Below are 23,800 nucleotides of genomic sequence, written 5' to 3' on the forward strand. Positions count from 1 at the left end.
GGACGTGTGTTGCCAGAGTTCACTCGGGGCTCTCTTTTGATTCCTGGTTCCCAGTTCCTTGAATCCCCCGTCCTTCCTCCCATTCCTCTACCTTACCTCTGATCTTCCCGGATTTTCTTCCGTGCTCGGGTAACGGCGTTCCGTGCCTCCGAGTGCAAACTTAATTCCTTCCTGTTAGCCACCCTGGACTTCTGAACGCTCCCGGAAGTTGGTTAGCGAACCTCACGCTGGAATCTGAGGACCAGCATTCGGGTTTGTACAAATCCCGGACCGTGAGAAAGAAGACATCACAGAAGGTCGCAAGCAAACAACAAAAGCAGGTGAGAAGGGAGGAGACTTGTGACAGATTGAGACGCCTAAAACACGATACAGATACAGAGATGGAAGCCGCTGTTCAAGACCTCATGCGAGGCATGCAGGAACTAACCAAGGAGGTACAGAATCTTAAGGCTGAGAATGCTGCATTAAAACAGCTAGTTTTGTCACGTGACTCTGCAACTAAAGAAAGCGTGTTATTGGAAGGAGTAGTGGACAAGTATGATGGTTCTTCCAAGACTCTTCGTGCTTTCCTTGATTCATGTTTAGTGCACTTCACCTTCAAGCCCTACTACTTCTCCACTCCTAGAGCAAAAGTGGGCTTTACGATCTCACACCTTACTGGAAATGCCTTGACCTGGGCAACCCCCCTAGTCAATTCGGTTGACGCCCTCCTGGATGATTATGATGGGTGTGTGGATGCTCTAAAAGCCATGTTTGATCGCCCAGAACAGGTGTACAGTGCCCAAGAAAGACTGCTCGAATTTCAACAAGGATCACAGGATATGCTCACTTATGTGACCTTTTTTAAACAACTTGTGAAGGAAGCAGATTGGTCTCAAGAAGCCAGTTTCACTCTCTTCCGAAAAGGTCTGAATGAAGAAATAAAGGATGAGTTAGCTAGGGTAGCTCGCCCAAGCTCCTTCCAGGCTCTCATATACCTTTCCTTGCAAATAGACTTCCGAATCCAAGAAAGAAAAGCAGAGAAAAAGGAGTCTTAATCGACTTTCCAAAAGGCCACCACAGAATACTCCTCTAGATCTGAGCCCACAGTTTCTCCAAACCCGGACCCAGACCCATGCAACTGGGGGCCTTCCGTGGACCCATTACCCCACAAGAGAGGATGCAATGGATTCACACTGGTCTGTGCATGTATTGCACCTCCGATAAACACCTCGTGAGAAAATGCCCTATTGCTTCTCCACGGTGTACGGGAAACGCCAGCTCCCGATCCTAGAAGGGGCACAGTTTCGGGAGAGAGATGTTTGCTCCACATCAATTCCATCCTTGAACCCTCCTGGACAAAATAATCTTGTGGTTCTACAGGCCTTTCTATCGCCTTCCAAGAAAGAATCCTACCCCATCCTGGCATTAGTAGATTGCGGAGCCATGGGCGTATTCCTAGATCATGATTGGGTCACTGCTTACAACATTGCACATGAAATTCGAGTATCAATGCAACCTGTAGAGGCTATTGATGGGAGACCTCTGTCTTCAGGACCCATAACCCTTCAGACTAAAGAGATTCTACTCTCTATAAACCACCATCGAGAGAGGATCAAATTTGACATTATAAAATCAGCCCATTATCCGATGGTTCTAGGAATGCCCTGGTTACAAAGGCATAACCCCTACATCAATTGGGCAGCAGGCTCCCTGTTCCTTGTATCTGAACACTGTATGTCTCACTTCTTATCCCTAGATTCCTTACCAAAGTCTTCTGAAGACTTGCAAGAGAGTCAGCAAAATCCAGTCACCGTCTCGAACATCAACCGGATTCCCAGGGCCTACCAAGCCTTTTCTGATGTATTTTCGACCGCTATAGTTCAAGATCTCCCTCCTCACAGACCAGAGGATTACGCCACCGATACTGTACCTTCAGCAGTGATTCCTTTCGGCAGGATGTTTATTGTATCAGAACCTGAAAAAAGGGCCCTCCGGGAATACCTGGAGACTAACCTGGAAAACGGCACCATACTACCATCTAAATCCCCAGCGGGTTCTTCATTGTTCTTTGTTCCCAAGAAAGACACCAAGGAGTTCAGACCATGTCTAGACTACCGTGGCCTTAACCAGTGCACTCTCAAGGACCGCTACCCATTGCCTCTCATCTCGGATAACCTGGAAACAGCCAGAGGTGCAGTGGTCTTCACAAAACTAGACCTAAGAGGTGCCTACCATCTTATTCGTATAAAGGAAGGTGACGGATGGAAAACAGCCTTTAGAACCCCCTTTGGCCATTTTGAATACCTGGTTATGCCCTTTGGACTTGCTAATGCCCCAGCAGTATTCCAACGTTTTATGGACCGAGTGTTCTCTGATATGCTGTTCATCTTCGTCATTGTCTATCTGGACGATATATTGATATACTCCAAGGACCATCTAAAACATGAAGAGCACGTGAAGGCAGTCTTACAACGTCTACGTGAACATAAGCTCCTGGCCTAGCCCGAGAAGTGCCTTTTCCATGTATCAACTGTTTACTACCTCGGATTCGTTCTCAGCCCAAAGGGATTTGGAATGGACTCCTCGAAGGTAGACTCCATTTTGTCCTGGCCCACTCCAACTACTGTGAAACAAATTCAATCCTTCCTGGGGCTTGCTAACTTCTATCGGAAATGTATACCAACCTTTTCAGAGATTGTGCATCCTATCGTTACATTGTTAAAGAAGGACACCCCCTTCCTGTAGACCTCAGCCCAAATACAGCGTTCCAACGGTTGAAGTCGGAGTTCACACAAGCCCCCATCCTAGCTCAACCTGACATTGATCAACCCTTTCTTGTTGAAACTGATGCTTCCCACTACGCCATTGGGGCTTTCCTAAAGCAAGAGTTGCATGACAAGTTAGAACACCCCATTGCCTATCTTTCTCGCACCTTGACTCCCAGTGAAACCCATTACTCCGTTTTGGAAAAGGAATTACTAGCCATCCGTCAAGCTTTCACTGACTGGCGTCATCTCCTCTTGGGAGCTAAACACCCAGTACAAGTTTGCATGGACCATCGGAATCTTCAAGTCCTACAATCTCTAGAATGTAGAAACAGTCGTCAAGCCCGTTGGGCCTTCTTTTTTGCTCAATACCAGTTTCAAATCCATCATGTCCCTAGAAAAACATTACATTATAGCCGATGCCCTATCCAGACGTCCTGATTACGAAACCCTTGAAGATCGGACCTTCCCAAAGATGTTTCCCCACACAATATTTGTTGCTCAAGCACTCACCCTCCTGGAGAATATTCGAATTCAAACTCAATCCTCTGAAACCTGGAAGGAGTTTAAGAGAAACAATAGATGGAATCTCAAAACAAAGGTATCTATTCAAGGACAATCGGTTGGTCATTCCCACTCCTGGACTGAGACAAAAGATCACAAGCCTATGTCATGATACCTTTCATTCAGGAAACTGTGGCATCACCAACACCCTCCATCTAATACAAAGACAGTTTTGGAGGCCGAAGATGAAGGATGATATCAGGATCCATATCCAGACATGTGCAGTCTGCAATCAGAACAAACGTGATAATAAGAAACCGGCAGGCCTCCTGCTCCAACCAGCAATACAAACAAGACACTGGGAAATCATCGCCACAGATTTTATCGTAGAACTACCATCCTCCAGGGGCTACACAACAATCATTGTTACTATTGATTTGTTTACTCATTTGGCTCATTTTACACCTTTATACAAACTGCCATCCTCATCTGACCTTGCCGGAATCTTCCTAGAACACATATTCCGGCTTCATGGCTACCCTCCAAGATCATTTCTGACCGAGGACCCCAGTACATATCTCAGTTCTGGAAGTAATTATGTTGTATACTGGGAATCCAACGTGCCTTGTCTTCAGGCTATCACCCACAGACCAATGGAGCCACTGAACGTGTAAACCAAACTCTGGAACAATACCTTTGTTGCTTCGCTAACAAGGTCCAAGATGATTGGTCACTCTTAATACCTGTGGCCGAATTCGCTTATAACAATTCAGATCATTCAGCTATCAAAACCAGTCCCTTCTTCTGTAGTCAAGGATTTCATCCTTCAGTTCTACCCTCTGTTCTCCCACACCCTACCCAAGTTCCTGCGGTAAATTCCTGGATTGAAACCCTTATTACCATACACAAAGAAGCAAAGGAACACTTAGAAAAAGCCCAAAGAGACGTTAAACATTATGCTGACTCCAAAAGAAGACCTGGACCTTCCTACTCAGTAGGCGATACTGGTTATCCTCGAAGCTCCTTCCTTGACATCTGCGCCCGAATAAATTGGCTTGCAGGTATTACGGACCCTTTTCTATACAAGAAATCGTCAATCTAGTGGCCTTTCGACTCCGACTACCAGAATCCTGGAAAAGGATCCATCCAGTCTTCCACACCTCACTGTTAAAACCATATCTTCAGTCATCTCGAACAGCTCATCTACCCCAGTGATTGTAAATGACCAACTCGAATACAAGGTTTCCAGAATCTGTGACTCTAGGTACCGACATGGTCAACTATAATATTTGGTCGAATGGAAGGGATACCCTCCCAGTGAGCGCCCCTGGGAACCCATGTCAAACATGAATGCCCCCAGGCTGGTTCGAAGATTCCATCTTATCCATCCGGGCAAGCCCGGAGGAGCTGGGTTTCAGAGGAGGCATACTGTCATGAACGCCTGCGTCCCTTCTGGACTTCCTGGTCCCTGACCCATAGCGGATTGAATACAGTGATCCTTCCAACATGGCCGCTCGAAACGGAATGCTCGTGGCCAGTCTCTACGCTCCACGCTGCATGTTCTACAAAACAGAAACGCCCCCGGGGCTCTCCGCATCTCAACGCTACCGCTTGCTGTAGTCGGACGTGTGTTGCCGTAGGTCACTCGGGGCTCTCTTTTGATTCCTGGTTCTCAGTTCCTTGAATCCCCCGTCCTTCCTCCCATTCCTCTACCTTACCTCTGATCTTCCCGGATTTTCTTCCGCGCTCGGGTCACGGCGTTCTGTGCCTCAGAGTGCAAACTTCATTCCTTCGTGGTATCCACCCTGGACTTCTGAACGCTCCCGGAAGTTGGATAGCGAACCTCACGCTGGAATCTGAGGACCAGCGTTCGGGTTTGTACAAATCCCAGACCGTGAGAAAGAAGACATCACAAAAGGTTGCAAGCAAACAACAAAAGCAGGCGAGAAGGGGAGAGACTTGTGACAACTATAAGTAACGTCCACTAACAACTCCCATGTCCACTTTAAAACTCGGACAAGGAAGAGGCTTGCTAAAAGCTATGGGGTCAGGCTTGTCCTCTTAATCAAAATCAGGCAGAGGGAGAGATCAGGGGAACTGCGGAGGCAGAGAGCAGCAGGAAATCCCGGAAGAATGGAGGCATCCGTGGTGTGACCTGAGGTGGAGCCGGGATGCCGTCCACCATCCCCAGGCCGAGGGGAGCCTCAGATGCAAAGCAGGAGCAAACAGAGCTGTGGCAAAGCCTGACCAAAGAAGATGCTGTGTCAGTACTTGCAGAAGCAGAGGAGTCTACTTCGCCTGCTGAGCTCCAGCCCATATGCAAGCGGGGTTCACAGAAATAGAAGCAGCAACCGGAGCAGAGGAACAGTGCAGCGAGTGCCTCTGGAGGAGGAAGCCGACGACCAGTGAGTGCAGGGAAAGGCACTCAGAGAACAAGGCGCTCCGGCGGGCTGCAAAAGCGTAGTGCAGCGCTGAAGGAATACATGCTTCAGTTATAGATGAATCTGTGATATGCAATATATATATATATACTTATATCATATATAAGTGAATGCAAGAAAGGCAAGTTGTGCTAGGCACAATAATTGCCAATATTGAATAAGAAACTGAAAGAAAGTAGCAAATCAAGTCGAATTAAGTGCTCTGACTACAGAGTTTAAGTCAAGTCTGAAAAAACATTCTTTTGTTGAATAGCAAACTGATTGAACCCTAAAACTGTGCTTAAAGGAAAGTAACCTACATACTTGAAAGAAGCTAAGCACGAAGTGGGAAAAACTGTTACCAAAAGTGAAGTGTGAATAAGGAAATACAATGAGGCATTTCATGTTTAAAGAACAAAGAGGCCAGGGACTGGTTTAGAGATATACGGTAGTCTAGGGGAAACCTAAAAGGCTGATACAAGGAAGCCAAGTTAAGGAAACTCAAACACAGAGGCAAGATACTGAGGAGCCTATGTGTGAACAGGAGAACTAAGGGTTCTGGTTGTGCGACCTATGATGGGTGGACCATGTGGTTTGACAACTGCACCCACACCAGAGAACCCCAACGTGTTTGAAAAGATCAAGATAAATACGCAAAGTGTCAAGAAGGGACATTTGCACTGTTGCAGTTAAACCTTGGGGAAGGAACCCTTGAGCTGTGAAGAATTGTTGGAAACTACCATAAGGATGGAGCCTCAAGACCATTTATTTTGTGATCACTGTTACATTGAACTTGGGGAAGGGAACCCCAAGACCTTCTGTGACGAGACTGTATTGAACTTGGGGAAGGGAAACTCGAGAAAGGTGTGGAACTGTATTACCTTGAGTCCAACAGAAGGTAACTTGAAAACTGTTGTGAACTTGTTTGTACTTGGGGAAGGAGAGCTGAAGAAGAAGCCCGAGATGGAAATAGTTCAGAACTTTACTTTTTGAACACTGTTCAGTTTAGGGTTGTCATATCTACCCATTGTTTTGCTTTCAGTGTGAAGGCATGCATAGGTTTTGGACACAGACAGAGTTTTATGTTGAACCTACTGACACAGACTATCCTTAGTTTCTTTATGTAGGGAAATCCCACATTAGCATAGAGCAAGTTAGGCCTTACACCATCCTGACATTGAAGTTAATAAAAGTATTTTTGTTATTGGGATGGAAACAAGGACAATAATCCTGAAGTCCTATTTTGGTAAATTAGAGGCCACATTTTGGAGACAGATTCTCCATCTCCCACAATGTACACCAGGACCATGGATGCGATTTGAACTGGGGATCACATCATTAACTGCGGAGTGGCGGCGAGTGGCAGTCTTGCAGTACTCTCTCTACATTCAGTCTTTCCTTCAGTTTTACTGGTGGGGGTGTGTTTCCTGCTACACCCTACCTCATAAAACACCATTTACTCCGGGGAGCGGCGCGGAGTGGCGGCGAGTGGCAGTCCTGCAGTACTCTCTCTACATTCAGTCTTTCCTTCAGTTTTACTGGTGGGGGTGTGTTTCCTGCTACACCCTACCTCATAAAACACCATCTACTCCGCGGAGCGGCGCGGAGTGGCGGCGAGTGGCAGTCCTGCAGTACTCTCTCTACATTCAGTCTTCCCTTCAGTTTTACTGGTGGGGGTGTGTTTCCTGCTACATCCTACCTCATAAAACACCATTTACTCCGCGGAGCGGCGCGGAGTGGCGGCGAGTGGCAGTCCTGCAGTACTCTCTCTACATTCAGTCTTTCCTTCAGTTTTACTGGTGGGGGTGTGTTTCCTGCTACACCCTACCTCATAAAACACCATCTACTCCGCGGAGCGGCGCGGAGTGGCGGCGAGTGGCAGTCCTGCAGTACTCTCTCTACATTCAGTCTTTCCTTCAGTTTTACTGGTGGGGGTGTGTTTCCTGCTACACCCTACCTCATAAAACACCATTTACTCCGCGGAGCGGCGCGGAGTGGCGGCGAGTGGCAGTCCTGCAGTACTCTCTCTACATTCAGTCTTTCCTTCAGTTTTACTGGTGGGGGTGTGTTTCCTGCTACACCCTACCTCATAAAACACCATTTACTCCGCAGAGCGGCGCGGAGTGGCGGCGAGTGACAGTCCTGCAGTACTCTCTCTACATTCAGTCTTTCCTTCAGTTTTACTGGTGGGGGTGTGTTTCCTGCTACACCCTACCTCATAAAACACCATTTACTCCGCGGAGCGGCGCGGAGTGGCGGCGAGTGGCAGTCCTGCAGTCCTGTCAGGCAGGTCGGGCCCAAACGCCACCTTACCATCCACGCTACAACTACTGGACATGGAAGACACGACAAGTCGATTCCTAAGAAGTAACGCCAAACAGTTGTCTAAAAACCCACTGGCAACTCACCCAGCCAACTCCAACCATTTCCCCGCGACTCAGGGAGAACCATCAGAGGATCCTCTACCATCTCAGAGCCTCGGCCCTAAAACACCAGTGCATCCGGGTAAAGGATACACGACCTTGGGAAAAGGTCCTGGTAAAAAAGTAACTGAAACGCCTTTTGGCGTTCGCAAGATCAAACACCTGCAAGATCCCAATGAAGCGGACTCACCTGATGTAAGTGCCACGACTCCAGATCTCTACGACGCAGACGCAGAATCTCCACCGCTCTCGATCCCTGTGGTCCCCACTCCACTCCCGCGGATTGGCTTGGTACCGCCGGGACTTCCGCGACAGCCCGGAGGGGCGGCCGCGCTGAGTTCCCCGGTCGCGATGCTTAGCCTGCCGCGGGAAATTGCGTCGGCGAGACTGGCCAATACTGGCGGCCTGCAGCTTTCAGGAGAAGGGACCACTCCGGGCCACGGGCTCATACCAGCAGAGAGCCTGCCGACGCTGGAGGAGCCGAACCCGGTCGTGGTCGCGGCGCCACGGCCTCCCGGAGGGGAGCCGGCGTGGAGCGGAACAGTATCAGCGAGCCTGCTGAATCAGGCGAAGGCGTCCGTGAAGTCGGACGACACCACCCCGGAAGGCAACGTCTCCCCCCTCCCATTGGGGGAGACGAGGGTCTTGGCTCTCGACCTTCCTTGGGGGCACCGGCTCGAGGAACGAGAGCTGTCGTGCCCGTGCAGGCCAGGAGCGGAAATCGCGCTCCTGGCATTAGCAAACAAAAGGGTAACCACAACAGCGCCTCCTACTGCCGGAGCCCAGACAGCTACATCAATTCACAACGAAGAAGCCCTTAACTCCACACCGGCCCATTCCACTGCTGACAAAAACGAGGGGATTGTATTTGACCTACCTCCACCCAGCGAAACGAGGGCCTCACCTTCTGACAACACAAAAAAAAAGAGACCTCGGCAGATTGACGACCCCAACAAAAAAACCAGCAACCAAGACGTACAAACCAAAAGAAGAAAACCCGCGAGCTCGACCAAACTCCCATCAAAACAGGTGACCTCCACCAAAACACTACGGGTGACACCCAAAGTCCCAAGAAAGGGCCTTAAAAAACCCCAACGCCCCTTGAAGTTATTATCAGACTTTTTTCATAAGCACTCTAAAGCCATCCAAGAAAAATGTAAAGAACTGACAGACGCGGAAATCCTCGAGGCTGCAGACGCAATCACCCCCCCCGAAAACATCGTAGGCTGATACAAGCTAACCGAAAACTACCCTATTCTCTTACAACTGAAGACAACAGACCAGCCTTTGCCAGGGACCCGACAATAAGACATTTTTCAGGCCAAGTCACCCCAACAATTCCACAAATAACGTCTGAAAGCGAGGGGGGGACAAACGCTTTAACCTCAACTTCACTAACAACACTCATTTTCAGAACAGTTGCTCCCATAGTTAGCAACTTAACGGCCTCAACCTCAGTTCTTACCCAGCCTCTTCTACAAAACCAAACTAACATAGACCAAGTAACCCAGACTCAACCTCAATCTTCAAATCAAGAGACACGAGAAGAGGAGAGGTTGACATCCCCTTCACATAGTCTGTTGTCTGTGGACCCAACTGACCCCCTGCCGACGAGCCCCATTCAACCAGTTCCACAAGTTTCGGTACTTGACAAGGCCCCAAATCCCCGACAAAGCAACAGCAACACTAATAAAGACCGACCACCGGAGGGTGCGCCACCGCCTCTTGGAGAGGCGTTCAAGCCCACGCAACAACCCCAAGAAAGGGACCCTGAAAGAAATCACCCTGTCAGAGCAAAAAACAGACTCCAGTTCGAGAAAACTTTAGACTCTTTCTACTCAAACTTGGACAATTACAACAACCAAAGAAGACATTCTCTGGACCCTCCCTCCAGAAGGACTCCAGCTGCTATGACGTCAGCCATACGTCCACCATCACCCTCTACAAGCAGACCGTCCTCACTTAGTCACACACCCTCAAATGACTCCCAGTCCAAAAAACTTGACACCTGCACTCTGATGTCAGCTCTATCGATAGCTCTAAACCCATTCGTCAAATTGTACGAAACAATCGGAGATACGATGAAAGATCACACAACGATACAAACGTCAATGTTAAATAAACTAACCTTTTTGGAAGGCTACATTTTGGCCTCAGAAGCAAAGATCCAGTCGACAGAGGAAAAACAAAGTGTAGAACCTTTCACACTCTTACTTCAAAAACAGTCCCTATCTACGTGCCCCGTTTCACAAGAGAGGTCTCAAAAAACCTCCAAAGGCACTCAAACCCACCCATTCATAGACCTAACGGTACCTCCATCGACCACGATAGAGAACACCAAGTCAACAAAAGGACGGAAAGATGTAAATTCTAAAAGAAACGGAACAGTGGCATCTGAACCAATTTTCCAACAACTGGCTCCAGTCAACTCAGAAATCTTAACAACTCAAAAAGGTTTAACAACCCAGCCAAAAGAAAAAGGAACAGACAAAGCGCCCCGTGAAGCAAACAAGGCCAAACATGAAATAGAAAACCATCCTTCGAGAGGAGTTGATGCCTCTCTAAACGAAGAGGATCTGATGAATATCACTCAACACTTTTCAGACCAATCTACAACCCAAACCCAAGAGGTGCAAGGACTAACAGAATCCCCAACAACATGTACTACCCCACAGGCAAACCTCGAAACAGAACCAGAGATTCGGGTACCACTTTTATTCATCGACAAAGAACGAAAACAGCGGCCGACCGTGATTAACTGCAACCCAAAAGATCGCTCACTGGGAAAGTCGGGGACTGAACCAAAATCCAACCTTCACAAGTTAGAAAGAGCCAAATGCGAAGCGCAACCTTATCGGCTACCAACAAGGCCCCCACGAAGATCATGTAGTAGCCCCCCGCCTTGCAGACCCAAAGCCCAGCCGCAGATTTCAGAAAGCAGATTCCACGCTAAGGAACCTACGAGGAGAACCTACAAAACGAAAACCGCTAAATATTACCCAAAATCTCAAACACGATGGATATGGAAACTAGAGCAGATTCCGGGCCACACCGACCAAGTGATCCTAAACAGAAGAGCAGTTATGGACCTGTTCAGTTATATCCCGGCACTCAGCTCAGTTAAATCAGCCGATCTTCAGATTGTCGACCCTAGCCACAAGGGCCACAAGGCTATTTCCCACCTATATATAGCGTCACAAACAGTAAATAACGCTTTCAAGTCCGCCCTCGAAGAACTTTTAATCATGGGCTACGACCTCACAAAATCATCAAGAGAAATTAACTCACGCGATTGCCGAGAAAATAAACATCCTCAAGAGTCCAAAAGAGAAACTGAGTACCACCAATCGCCACGCCAATCCCGACATTTGCCCAGAAAAAAATCATCTAACACCATCTTGCGGGTCCAAAAACCAACCACGAGCAAAGCGACCCACAAACAAGATCACACTAGACCCGCTAAAGGCTTGGAAAACTCAATTGCAAAGTCCAAGAAACTCGAAAATTCTAAGTCACCTGTAAGAACTAAACATTCGAAAGAACAACTAAAGCTCCAAAGGTCAGTCCAAAACGAGCTTTACCAGCCGGCTGTAAGCTCATCACAAACCTCGCCTCCTCATTCATTTTGGTCCTGGCTGCCGAAAGCCCTCAAACAAAATCTACAAAAATAGCCACCCAAGAGCAGAACTCACAGCAACTCTTCTACCTACCAGAACCCCAAAGCCCAAGACCAAATAAAAATGTGTTCGTGGAATACTCGAGGCTTCCTCCACCTAACAACCTCAGGAGCCATGAATTTAACAGACTATGATATTATCTGTCTTCAGGAGACATGGCTTCTTCTACCCCCTGTCCTCGATGGCTACGAGACTCACACAGTGGGGGCCAAGAAGGGCCATTTAGGCCGCCCGACAGCGGGTTTGCTTATCGCAATCCGCTGCGGACGAGGCCTAACAGACTCACAAAAAATAAAAGAAAACCACTTTATGATGATGGTTAAATTAAACTGGACAACTACAGATGAAAAAGTAAATAAACCAATAATGAAGACAATAATAATTGTCACCATCTATTGGAACCCTGCTACTGTCGATTGTGTGAAATTCTTCAAAACAATAGAACAAGAATTGGACGGGGCGCAAGTCAAACACCACCCAGACTACGTAGTCCTATGTGGAGATCTAAACATCCCTAGCCAGCACCGCGAAAAGACAAAAGAGTCCAAAGGGAAAAATCGTCTAACTGACCAGAGATCTACCAAATGGCAAAACCTCATGAAATCCAGATCTTTCGACAACCTGGACCAAGTCTTTACTGACCCAAACAGACTCCCTACATGGGAAGGAGCGAAATCAAACTCCACAATTGACTATATTTTGGTATCACGTCCCTTATTACTCCACATCAACTCCTTCAAAGTGATTAAGACAAGGGATAGCGACCATAATCTCCTTGAGACTTCCTGGTCCACTAACCCACCGAAAAACCATACAATGAGCGCAGATTTTGACCTTAACGCTCAAGGGACAAGACTCAGGATCACGGAAAAGACCATAACAACCATCGCAAAGCTCTACAACGACCGTGGCAAACAGCCACACACGATGGCGGTGGATTACACCCCTTTGTTGACTGTTTGCAGAGTCCCACATAGGAGCCAAAAGTCAACTGCAGCCGACCAAAAACATACGTACGATAAATTGGTCGCTGAAAGAAAAAGAGAGCTAAGGAAAACAAAAAGACTAGCTCGAAAACACGCTTCACCACAGGCCACGGCCATCATGAAAGAAGCAGTCACAAAATACAAATCTTGGCTAAAGGGGTATCGCCACAAGCTCTACCAACAAGACGCAGAAGATATCCTGAAAGCTATAACAGGAAACTACGCCAGAGATTTTTGGTCCCTCTTACATTCAACAACGCCAGGCGCGCGACCATGTCAGCTGAATGGAATTGGTCAGTCGGCCTGGGAAGAGCACTTTAGCACCCTCTTTAGGAGCACCACGACTACAGCCTCTAGGACGGTAAACAACGACACCTCTTGGATTTGTTTAGACAACACCGAAGACATCCTAAGGTTAATTAAAAAACTAAAACCATCACGTGCTCCTGGCCCTGACGGCATCACGAACTTTGATTTGAAAGCACATCCGGAAACCTGGGCGCCTTTGTTGAGCCAAATCTTCAGACGCTGTTCCACCACAAAACCAATTCCCCCAACGTGGAAAAGTGCAAACGTGGTACCTATCTTCAAGAACGGTAACAGGTCAGATCCTACCAGCTACCGTCCAATCGCCCTCCTTGACCCAATAGGAAAGTTGTTTGGGTCATTGTTGCTAAATCATTTCACTGCATGGGCAAACGAAGCTCCCTGCCAGGACAACTTACAAACCGGCTTCAAAAAGAACCTCGGGACAAACGCCAACATACTTATACTGAGTGCCCTGAAAAGCAAAATCATGGAGGGACGCCCACGCCTATTCATCGCCTTTGTCGACTTGACACAGGCTTTCGACAAGGTGGATCGGGAAAGACTATGGAAGAAACTGGCTCGATGGAAATGTCCCCCAGACATACTCAACCCTATTAAAGCCTTATACCCTAACACTTCTATGCGGGTACGCCTGAACCAGCAAGGACTGTTAACAGAAGAGATAACAATGGCCAGAGGGGTTAAACAGGGATGCCCACTGGCCCCGGCCCTGTTTTGGTCCTATTTAGGCGACTTTCAAGACACAGAAAAAGAGATTCGTGCCTTTCCCCCCAAACTTGGAGGAGACCAGATCAGTCGTCTCCTATACGCCGACGACTTAATCCTTCTGGACAACACCCCAATAGGATTGCAACGCCAACTTACAAACCTACAACAATATATGATGGTAAACAACCTGGAAATCAACCAATCAAAAACTAAAATGATGGTTATTGAGAAAACTGTAAAAAAGAAACCCACTCTAGCCCTAAATTTAGGTGCGACAATCATCGAGAAAGTCTCTAGTTTTAAGTATCTCGGGGTCATCCTAGACAGCTCTCAAAGAGACAATGCGATGAAAGCGGCACTACATGGAAAAACCACAAAACTAGCGACACAAGGTAAAGCCATCGACATTAAATTTGGCAGATTCTCAATCATACCAGTACGAGACTTCTATAAAAAGAAAGTTATACCATCCTTGACATACGGTGTAGAGGCAATGCCGAACCTCCCCCAAGATCTGTGGCAAAATCTGGAAGCATCTTTTTGGAGAACAGTCCTAGGTCTCCCTAAAACCACTCCGATGGTACTGATTAGACGCGAACTTACTCTTTCATCAATAAAAGCAACTATAGACTGTAACAGCGTCTTGCTCTATCGGAAATGCATCCAGAAAGACGCCCCATACGCCTACAAGGTGATAAGTGAAGAACTCCGTCTTGGAACTTGCCGAATGCTTGCTCGCTGGGAAACTAAAATCTTATCCATCCTAGACTCAGTTGCTTGTAGCACGGAGGACCTCACAGGCAACCCAGTCAGAGTCACCAAAAAAATCAAGGAACTGGATTGGATCACTACCATCGATACCGCTACCCGATACAAACTTACCAACCATCTTCCAGTTTTCTCTAAGAAACTTGACTGTGTTCAACCATATCTGAAACTTTTCCCAAACAGAGCCGCGCGAAACTATTATCTAAGAATCCGTCTTAATCTCTTGGAAACAAATGAAATCTTAGCGATCAGACACTTATCTGCTACCAGCAGCTGCCGGCTTTGCAACTCTATTGCGACTAAGGAATCCATACGTCATCTGCTTTTGACCTGCCCGACAACGACAGACATTCGACGCACCTACTTGAAAGACATTTTCACAACCTTTACCCTGCTAGACGAAGAGTCGTGCTGGAACAAACTGATAGATGGTGACAAACAGTCATGGCAGCTCGCAACAATAAACATCATGACCTACATTTTCAACGTGCTTCTTCCGATGCAGGCTTCACGAAACGCTCCACCAACCTGTTCGCCAAACATGTAGGGCAGTTACCGTTGCCGTTTCTAGACGACTCAGACGTGCTAGAAGTTTTTAAGAGACATTACCTCGAAATTTTTGTTAAAAAAAATCGTGTAGATTAAAAAAAAAAAAAAATTAACTGCTCAATATAATTGGTGTCTTTGTGCTCTTTTTTGCAAATGTCTAGTCTCAACGAAAGATGATAACATTCTCCCAACACTGTCAATGTATATGTTGTCCTCACAACACAAATTTGTTCATGAATGGACTAAATATATCTTTGACATCTTGGCTACAGCTGATGTAACAATTGATGTCCTCATTATGAATCCGGACAGAGCCAAGACTATGGTTTATATGATGGACTGGATTGAAACAAGAGCATTGTGTCTTACATATAAGCATTCTGACATTTGCTGGTTTGGTGTTAAAAAGTATAGAGACACAGAAATGTACTTGTATAAGTCACCCTACCAATGGTCAGAAGTGCAATATTGCGATTACGCATGAATTTGTGGCCCACACGAGATGTGTTGGCAGATCGGAGAATTATCAAACATGAAGATAATTATTGCCGTTATTGCTCTAACTTGTTGGTGAAAGAGACATTTGAACATGTGATTGTGGAATGTACAGCTCTTATGGCACTAAGAAGGAAATACTTTGCTAAACATCTAGAATTTATTGGAAATATGATCCCAGAAAATAGATGGAAGATGGTTCTATCAACTCCGGTAATGAGTATTCGCATTGCCACATCGAATTTTCTTTGTGCATTAAATTTGAATGAGTAAGAGGACATAGTTATTGCCTTTGTCTATCCATTGATTCAGGGAGTCCTATATAGGAAACTTAACTATTTCAAAGAAATTGAGTATAAACTTCCACACCCATTATATCCCCTCCCATTATGAGATAGGGGCCATCAAGGGGGTCTTCTGGTAAGACATGGATTATGCGTTATAACATTCAAATAACATTGCATATGTTCAAGTGATATCTAACTTGATCTTGACTTGATTTCACCCTTGTTCGATGATCTGATGTCAGGCTACAAGGATACAAGGATGACGTTTCTGTTTTGATTTGTGTGGTTGTGATTTTATAACTATTGTGTTGATGAATTTTAATTTGATTGATTTTAAGTTTTGTAATGAATAATTGAAAAGTTGAGTAACATCAGCTAAATCAATAAAAAAAGCATTTTTGTTATTATTGAATCTAGTATCTGTGTTATACTTCATGATGCCTTCACAGCATAAGAAGCCCTGCCTTTTCCAACAAGGCAGTCCCACGTGTACTGTTGACATCACGTAGGCAGAGTCGGAATACACTGTTACTGCTTTGTATTTATGTGTCTCAAGTGCCAAAATCACTGCTACCAATTCGTCTGCTTGTACTTAGAAATGCGTTGGCAATCTCGCACTTACCACTGTCTCAAATGTATTAGCCAAGTCTGCTTTTACCGCTGCAGGCCCTTTGTGTCGCTCACCCATGCTCTGGTCTATTGAAGATCACCTGTCAATAAAGAGGATTGTTCCCCCTCCTAGGGCATTTTCTTTAACCTGTGGAATCTCATCATAGTATTCTGTATATTTAGTGCAGTTCTGCACATAGTCCCTTTCCTCCACTGGTTCTGCTACAAATGAAGCTGGATTTACCACTGAACACCTGACAATTTTAATCAATGGGTTGGATATGATTACCTCATACCCGGATGCATTTTGTGTGGTTAATGTGCTTTTGGGATCCTCAAAGATAGCAAATAGGGCCTGATCCATATATAATGTGACTGCGCACCCCATGGTTATGCGGGCAGATTCCTAAATCGCAAACACTGCTGCCACCAATAATACTCATCACTGTATCTAAAATTAATTCCACTGTAAAATGCTAATGGTTTTGTACAACAAGAAGAGACTCCAGGACTCAGCGCCATCAAATATGTGTATGCTTAATTTTAATGATCAATCACACAATTCATTAAAGCCCTTGTACGGTCGATTACACGTATTTCGGCTCTCCTGGGCCTTTTTCAAATCTGGGCTATTAATATGCACAAACAAAAATATATATGCATGATCACGCATTAAACATGGTTGTAAATGGGGTATAAGGATTAATACAAATCAAAAATGTGGAATTCACTGTTTATACGGTCATTATATCAGCATACCGCAAAATGCATAAACATTTACAAGTGAAAACAATATAATACATAGACAGAAAAACAAGGATTGGTGAAGGGGAGGATTGAAGGGAATAAGAAAACAAGACATACATAAACATTTTTACGAAAACGGGGGGGAAGTGGGAAAAGAATACAAACAAAAGTTCATTAGTTTGATTGCTGTAAGTAAATCAATACTGGCTTAGATTCCAGCACAAAATAACATACACCATCTCAGAGGTGTGCTTACCCACGGATGGGATGACCAATCCATAAGACTGTTGTCACAGTATTAATAGCGGGGCAAATCACCAAGTCAAAAGAAGTCTGAAATCAAAGTATTGCACATAATACTAAATCAGCCAATGTGTCCCATAAAGCGTATTTGTAGTATACATGGTTAAACTAGGTCTCTCCACAATGTGTGAGAAAAAACAAAAACTCATCTAATAGAATAAACACTAAAACTAAATGGATGGAGTAGGGTGTAAGGAGCCTATGAGTAATCATTAATCCTTCAGTATTCCATTGCGTAGTAAATTGGCCAAATCTATCATGTGTGTATTCAATCTATAAGCAATCTGCACACCAAAGTGATCAAAAGTCAAAATAATGGTGCTTTAAAATGCATTAAGCAGTTAACCTTGTGTGATCCTAGTATGCCCACATAAGCGTCTATGCTTACCTTGTTCCGAATTGAAAAAGGTAACGCGCGTCGGCAAGAACAGGTTCCCGTCTGCCGGCGCCATTTTGATATCTAGGTGTGTGTACCGTATCCATAGCAATGTGAATACGCGTTGCTATGGTATGCCACGTCCATCGTCCCACTGCCGTCATGGGAGAATAGAAAGCATTCTGCATTGTAGTCAGGGATTTCTAACACAGCTGCTATGCTAATTGCTGATTTTAATAAATCATTTAATTCAAGGCATCTACCATTTTACCTGTCCAGGTGGTTTTGCTGTTCTTTTTCTGTCATTATTTGAGTCCTGCACTCTTTCTCTGTCTCACTGCACACCAGAATGTCCATATTATATCACTGTGCTGTCAAGGTGTACATTTCCTAATTCCTAATTCCATCTGCCACACTCGATTAAAAACCAAAGGTGACTCGCAGTAACACTGATGTAAACAAGTAGGTTTAAATTTCGTCCCGCGATAGGTAAACAAGTTCAAGTCTTGAGATTCCTCATGATGAGGGATCAAAAAGAAGACATTATTTAAATCAAGCAGTGTAAAATATTTAGCTTTGGATGGAATAGTGCCCAATATTGTGGCTGGTTTGGGAACCAATGGGAATTCTGTTTCAACAATATTGTTCATGGGGCTTAAGTCCTGAATGCATCTCCATGACCCCCCATTGCCTTTTTCAGTGGGTACACAGCCATGTTACATGGGGACTTTGATGGCACCAATATCCCTTGTCGTATTAGAGCGGCAATGGTGTCATAAATACCTTCCGCAGCTACTTTTGAAATTGGGTATTGTCTTACCTGTGGTAAAATAGCTCCTTGCTTCAGTTTAATTTTGAGTACCCCTACTTCTTTTAATAGATCAGCATCATATGGACTACTGGTCCACAATATGCTTGGTACATTTGCTTAATCTTCCTGGAGAAAAGACAGTATCTTTTTTACTAATGACATTCACTGAGGTATTTCTCTGTTTTCAACTTGTAGCTGATAAGTAAGAACTATATGAAACATGATTTCATCATCTGAGTCATTGTCTGTTAACAAGTCTTCATCTGTTAGATCAGTCAGTCTATGTCCTTCATCAAGAGCTATTACTGTCCTCCAATTTATTCCCTCATCATCAATCCTGAGTAAAGTCACTCTGTTTTCCCTCACTACTGCTGCTTCTATCACTATTACAATAACTTGCCCTTCTTCCTTATCCATGGGCACTTATGGTCTGAACAGAAACTCTGTGAGTAATCGTAATAGTCTGCCCTGTATTGTTGGAAGCCATGCTAACCATGCTAACAATACTCCCGGGTCTAATGGCATGCTCCTTTGTGCTTTCTGGTCATAACATACTGTTATGAATTCTTGTGAATTTACATAATTAATCCCTGGGATGAAACATATTATTCCCTGGTCTCTGAATGATATTTTCATGTTCACTCTACTCGTCAAATCTTTTCCCAATATGTTAATGTGTATATGTGTCCCGCGGCAATATAACAGTGGCATGGAAAGGTTGTGCTCTCCTATGGTGATAGGTAAGTTGTCAGTAAAAGGACCCACCCTTGTCACACCAGAAAAACCATGTGCCCTCATGGCAATGCCAGACATTAGGTATTTTCCCTCTCTAACACTAGAGCGAGTTGCCCCATATCTAAAAGGAAGGAAAATATTTTGTCACCTATGGTTACCCAGACTCTCAGTTCCTCTTTTAACTGAGAGGATGGAACACATCAAGTCTTTCTGTGGGATGTCATATTGTTGGTATAAGTATAATCCTGTGCCAGTGAAAGGGTTCCCTCCCACTATTGTCACACCCCCTATCCTGGGCGTGCGTATCTGTGGCACTATGCTTGCGTTCCATGGTGCCACTGTATTCTGTTGTACAGGTGCTTGTATTTGCATCGATATCTGTTGTGTCTGCATAGGGGCTTGCTGTGCTTTCATTGGTGCTTGTTGTCTTTGGGTCTGTTTTCCTTGCTGAGTATGTTATATTTGTGGTGCTTGTGCTTGATACTGTGTGTGATCTTGGGCATAATATTCAGGTGGCTGTGTGCTATATGGTAGGGATACGTGTTCCCCCTACTTGATCTGGGCAATTCTGTTGTATTCCTCCCCTGATTCTACTCACCCAGGAAAGGTGCCCCATTTACCCACATGTCCAACATTACTGTGTCTGTCCTCCAAACTTAGGTTGTCCCCTGTGGAGCCTGAAATCCAAACAATCTGCCTCTGGGTGCAGCCCCTCTACAAGCGGAAAAATAATAATACTCTCCCCTTCCTCAAAAATTTCTGTTAACTGCTGGTTGTACCTGCTGTGCTTCCTGTGTAGCCACCCCTTCTCCAGTTGTAAATGCTGTTCTTTCCAATGAAAACCTTCCTCAAGTAGTTTTTCTTCCTCCAGCTTTCTTTCCTCAATGTTTTTTCTATCTTTCTCTTGTTTTAACCAATAGTGGTGAACTATAGTCAACTGAATCTCTGGCCATGGTTTCACTTCCATTCCCGGTATCTTTTTTAATTGTCTCTGCACTGACTCAGGCAGCCCTTTGAACAACCTTTGATAAAAAAAAAGATAGAGTTCTGTCCCAGGGCTCTCTCATTTCTAGCTGCCATTTTTCTTGAATCTCTTGAATATAAGCAACTAGACAGACTGAACCCGAAAAAGAAACCCTTGACAATATTCATAAAAGGAGAGAAAATCACCCCCATAACCACAGTCAAATACTTAGGAGTATGGGTGAATCAATCTGAAACTGACATAAGATGGGCAGAACAGCTAAAAATAAAAGCTCTATCATTAGCACATCAAGGACTTGCAATCCATAAGAAATATGGACATTTTCAGTTAAGCCTGTGATGACTTTCTATCGACAAAAAGTCATACCCATATTAACATATGGAAGTAAAACAGCGCTGAACGTATCTAGGCAAATTTGGACACAACTTGAAGCCATCTTTTGTAGGAAAATTCTAACATTACCGGCAGCCTACCCAATGCCACAAATAAGAAATGAGTTGGCCTTACACTCGTTAGAAGCAATAGTTATTTGGAAGCACTTAGACTTATACAAGAAAATAATCAATATGGACAAAATCCCGCCAATTGAAATCCTGCGTGGAAAGCCATTTCCCTTAAATGATACTCTAACAACATTATGGAAAAAACCTGCATAAAACTGATGGAGAATGCTGAAATAACTCCTGAGTTGCTAATTAATCGCCCTTCTAAAGCAAAACAAAAATTACAATGGAAATACTAGATATGCACCTCAACAGAAATATCAAATATCAATTTGATATCCACCCAAAGGTGGAAATAAAAGCACTGTACCAACTTTCAGAATATATAGCTCAATTTCTGGATTGGCAAATTAGAGAAACCTTTTAAAGACTGAGACTAAATATTCTTCCTACGTGAGAATATCTGAGTACCAAGCAAATATCTCCAGAACAAGCTTTTTGCAGATTTTGCAAGCAACAAGACCAGAAAGAAACTCTTCTTCATATCATCATGGAATGTATAGCTATGAAAGAAAAACAAGAAATATTTGCAAATATGATGCCGCATCTGGCAACTCTGTTATACTTCTATGAACGATGGACCTATATTGTCTTAGGAAATGACAAACTAATGACATACAAAATAATTCAATTTTGGGAAGCAATCATGAAACTTTCACAATAGAAGATGGACTATTAAGCAATACTGATTCATGAATTAAACATTGACATTCAATTGCAAAGGACAAAGAGAACTGCCAGTAAAAGAGAAAGATATTATATTTCGAACGCAATATATGAATAGAAAAGGCTTTATTCTATGTTCATATGCTAAGTTTCACAATGTAAAGTTTGTCATCAAACTTAATCATTTTAATGAAAAATAAAAAACGAAGAAACGTGTGACTCATTGTCACGCATTTTACGTGTTTTATTTGCACTCATATTTGACAAATCAGGATGCTGAACCCTAAGTGCTTCCATATATCAGCCCTACAGTTGTCTAAAGGGTGCTCCATAATGAATGGTATTCTGGGCCCTCACTCTGGGATAGCCCGCTCATTTCCAAATATCATCTGCCCTCTCCTCTATTATGGCATAATGTAATCTTTTTATGTCACCCACCGCTAACATCATTCCCGCTGTAATTCTTTCTAATTCATAAATCCACTTGCCCGCTCCTCATATCAATGTTGGCAGTTTACAGACTAAATTGTTTTTGTCCATCTGTGGCCATGGGATATTTTGCGGCCATCCTCCCCCCTTCTTCAACAACGGGAACTGTATCAATCCCACCACTTGTCCGAGTGTAGCGGCACCCTTCTTCTTTATAACTGCATCTGTCATGCTAACTTTCTATCGCCCCAGTAAAGTTCTCAACCTATTCACATAAGGGGTTCTCTCTTCCAAGCTGCTTGATCACATTTTTGGACATCTGGGATATTTAACAGGTTCTAGCTTCCTCACTTATAGATCTTCAAAATCTAACCACGTTGCCTCTTTCCTTATTCTTCCGCTTCCTCCTCATCTATAAACATTGTATCATCACTTTCATCACCTTCATCATCCTCCGATGCCCATAGGGCTCAATGGGAATGGGGAGGACGCTAATAACGGGCTCACGAATGGCAAGCCCGTTATTAGCGCCCTGGTCCCTTAGCGGTGCCCGGTATCCCTTAAAGCCCGACTCGTAATGACCCCCATAGTCCTTGCTGTATTCTGATGTTTGTTGATAGCCATGCCTGCGGCCAGTGATATATTATACTTACCTTGCCGGCATCTATGGTGCTTTGTTGTTAGGGTGCCTCAGGTACTTGGCTTCTTCTGTTGGTTCTTGAGACTGTGATAAATCGGTTAGCATCAGCGACAGTCTATGCTCCAACCATTTTCCACTGGAGGCGCACAGGTTGTATTTCCAGATTCTTCTAGTTATGTAGGGTGGCGAATCTACCCAGATATCGAACACTTACTGATCATTTTAAGGAGGTACCTTTACCATGGGCTGCCCATCTGCCCATTTGTCTCAGGAGGATAGCTCAGGGGCAATGTGTTCACCTTCGAAGCAAGATGACACAGAGCAACACAGGTTCAATCCCCGGGTCCGCACTTAGAAACCTCTGGGTATTAAGCACGTTATAATTAACCTATAATATCATACCATATTGTATCATCATATGGTTCACATTTGCCCAATACCTGCCCATCACCCAATTCCTTTCAGCGTAATGCTGAGCCGGTTCTTGATTGCCCCCTGTAGTGCTGCACATGGGACCCCCACCTGGCCTGTCAGTTTGGGATATGGCCATAGCGGTCCGACTTTCCATGACGTTTCCCTGCAGTGCATCACAATCTGTTCAATTGTGATGGTGCTGATGGTGGTTCTATCACACCACTGTACTTCTACCACTATTGTTGCATTTTGCCTGTTTTCCATACATGCTTGGTGCCATCAATCATCAATCCTACGACATTACATATATGAGGGCTGTGATTCAGCTAGTGGTGCTTGAGGGGAAGCATGGTCATGATAGGTGTGTGATAGGGTTTGTTGGCTGAGCCGCCGTGAACACAGCCCATGTCATCAGGTGCTTGGAGGTCGGTGTTGCCATGAACACAGCCGCCACTGCCTGGGGTGACTGTTCATATGCTCGGGATTTGAGGTTTTAGGGGTTTTCAGGATAATGCAGTAATTAGCCAGGTTTTGAGGGCTTTTTTGAAGGAGAGGTAGTTTTCGGTGAGATGGATGTGCAGCAAAAGAATTTTCCAGATGGAGGGCACTAGGATAGAGACAGCCGAGCCACCAACTCTGGTGGAGTGGTGCAGTGGAATAGCCAGGAGGAGAGCTGAGCCCGATCTGA

The sequence above is a fragment of the Ambystoma mexicanum genome, chromosome 14, assembly GCF_040938575.1.
Source record: "Ambystoma mexicanum isolate Mex_15411 chromosome 14, UKY_AmexF1_1, whole genome shotgun sequence".
NCBI lineage: Eukaryota > Metazoa > Chordata > Amphibia > Caudata > Ambystomatidae > Ambystoma > Ambystoma mexicanum.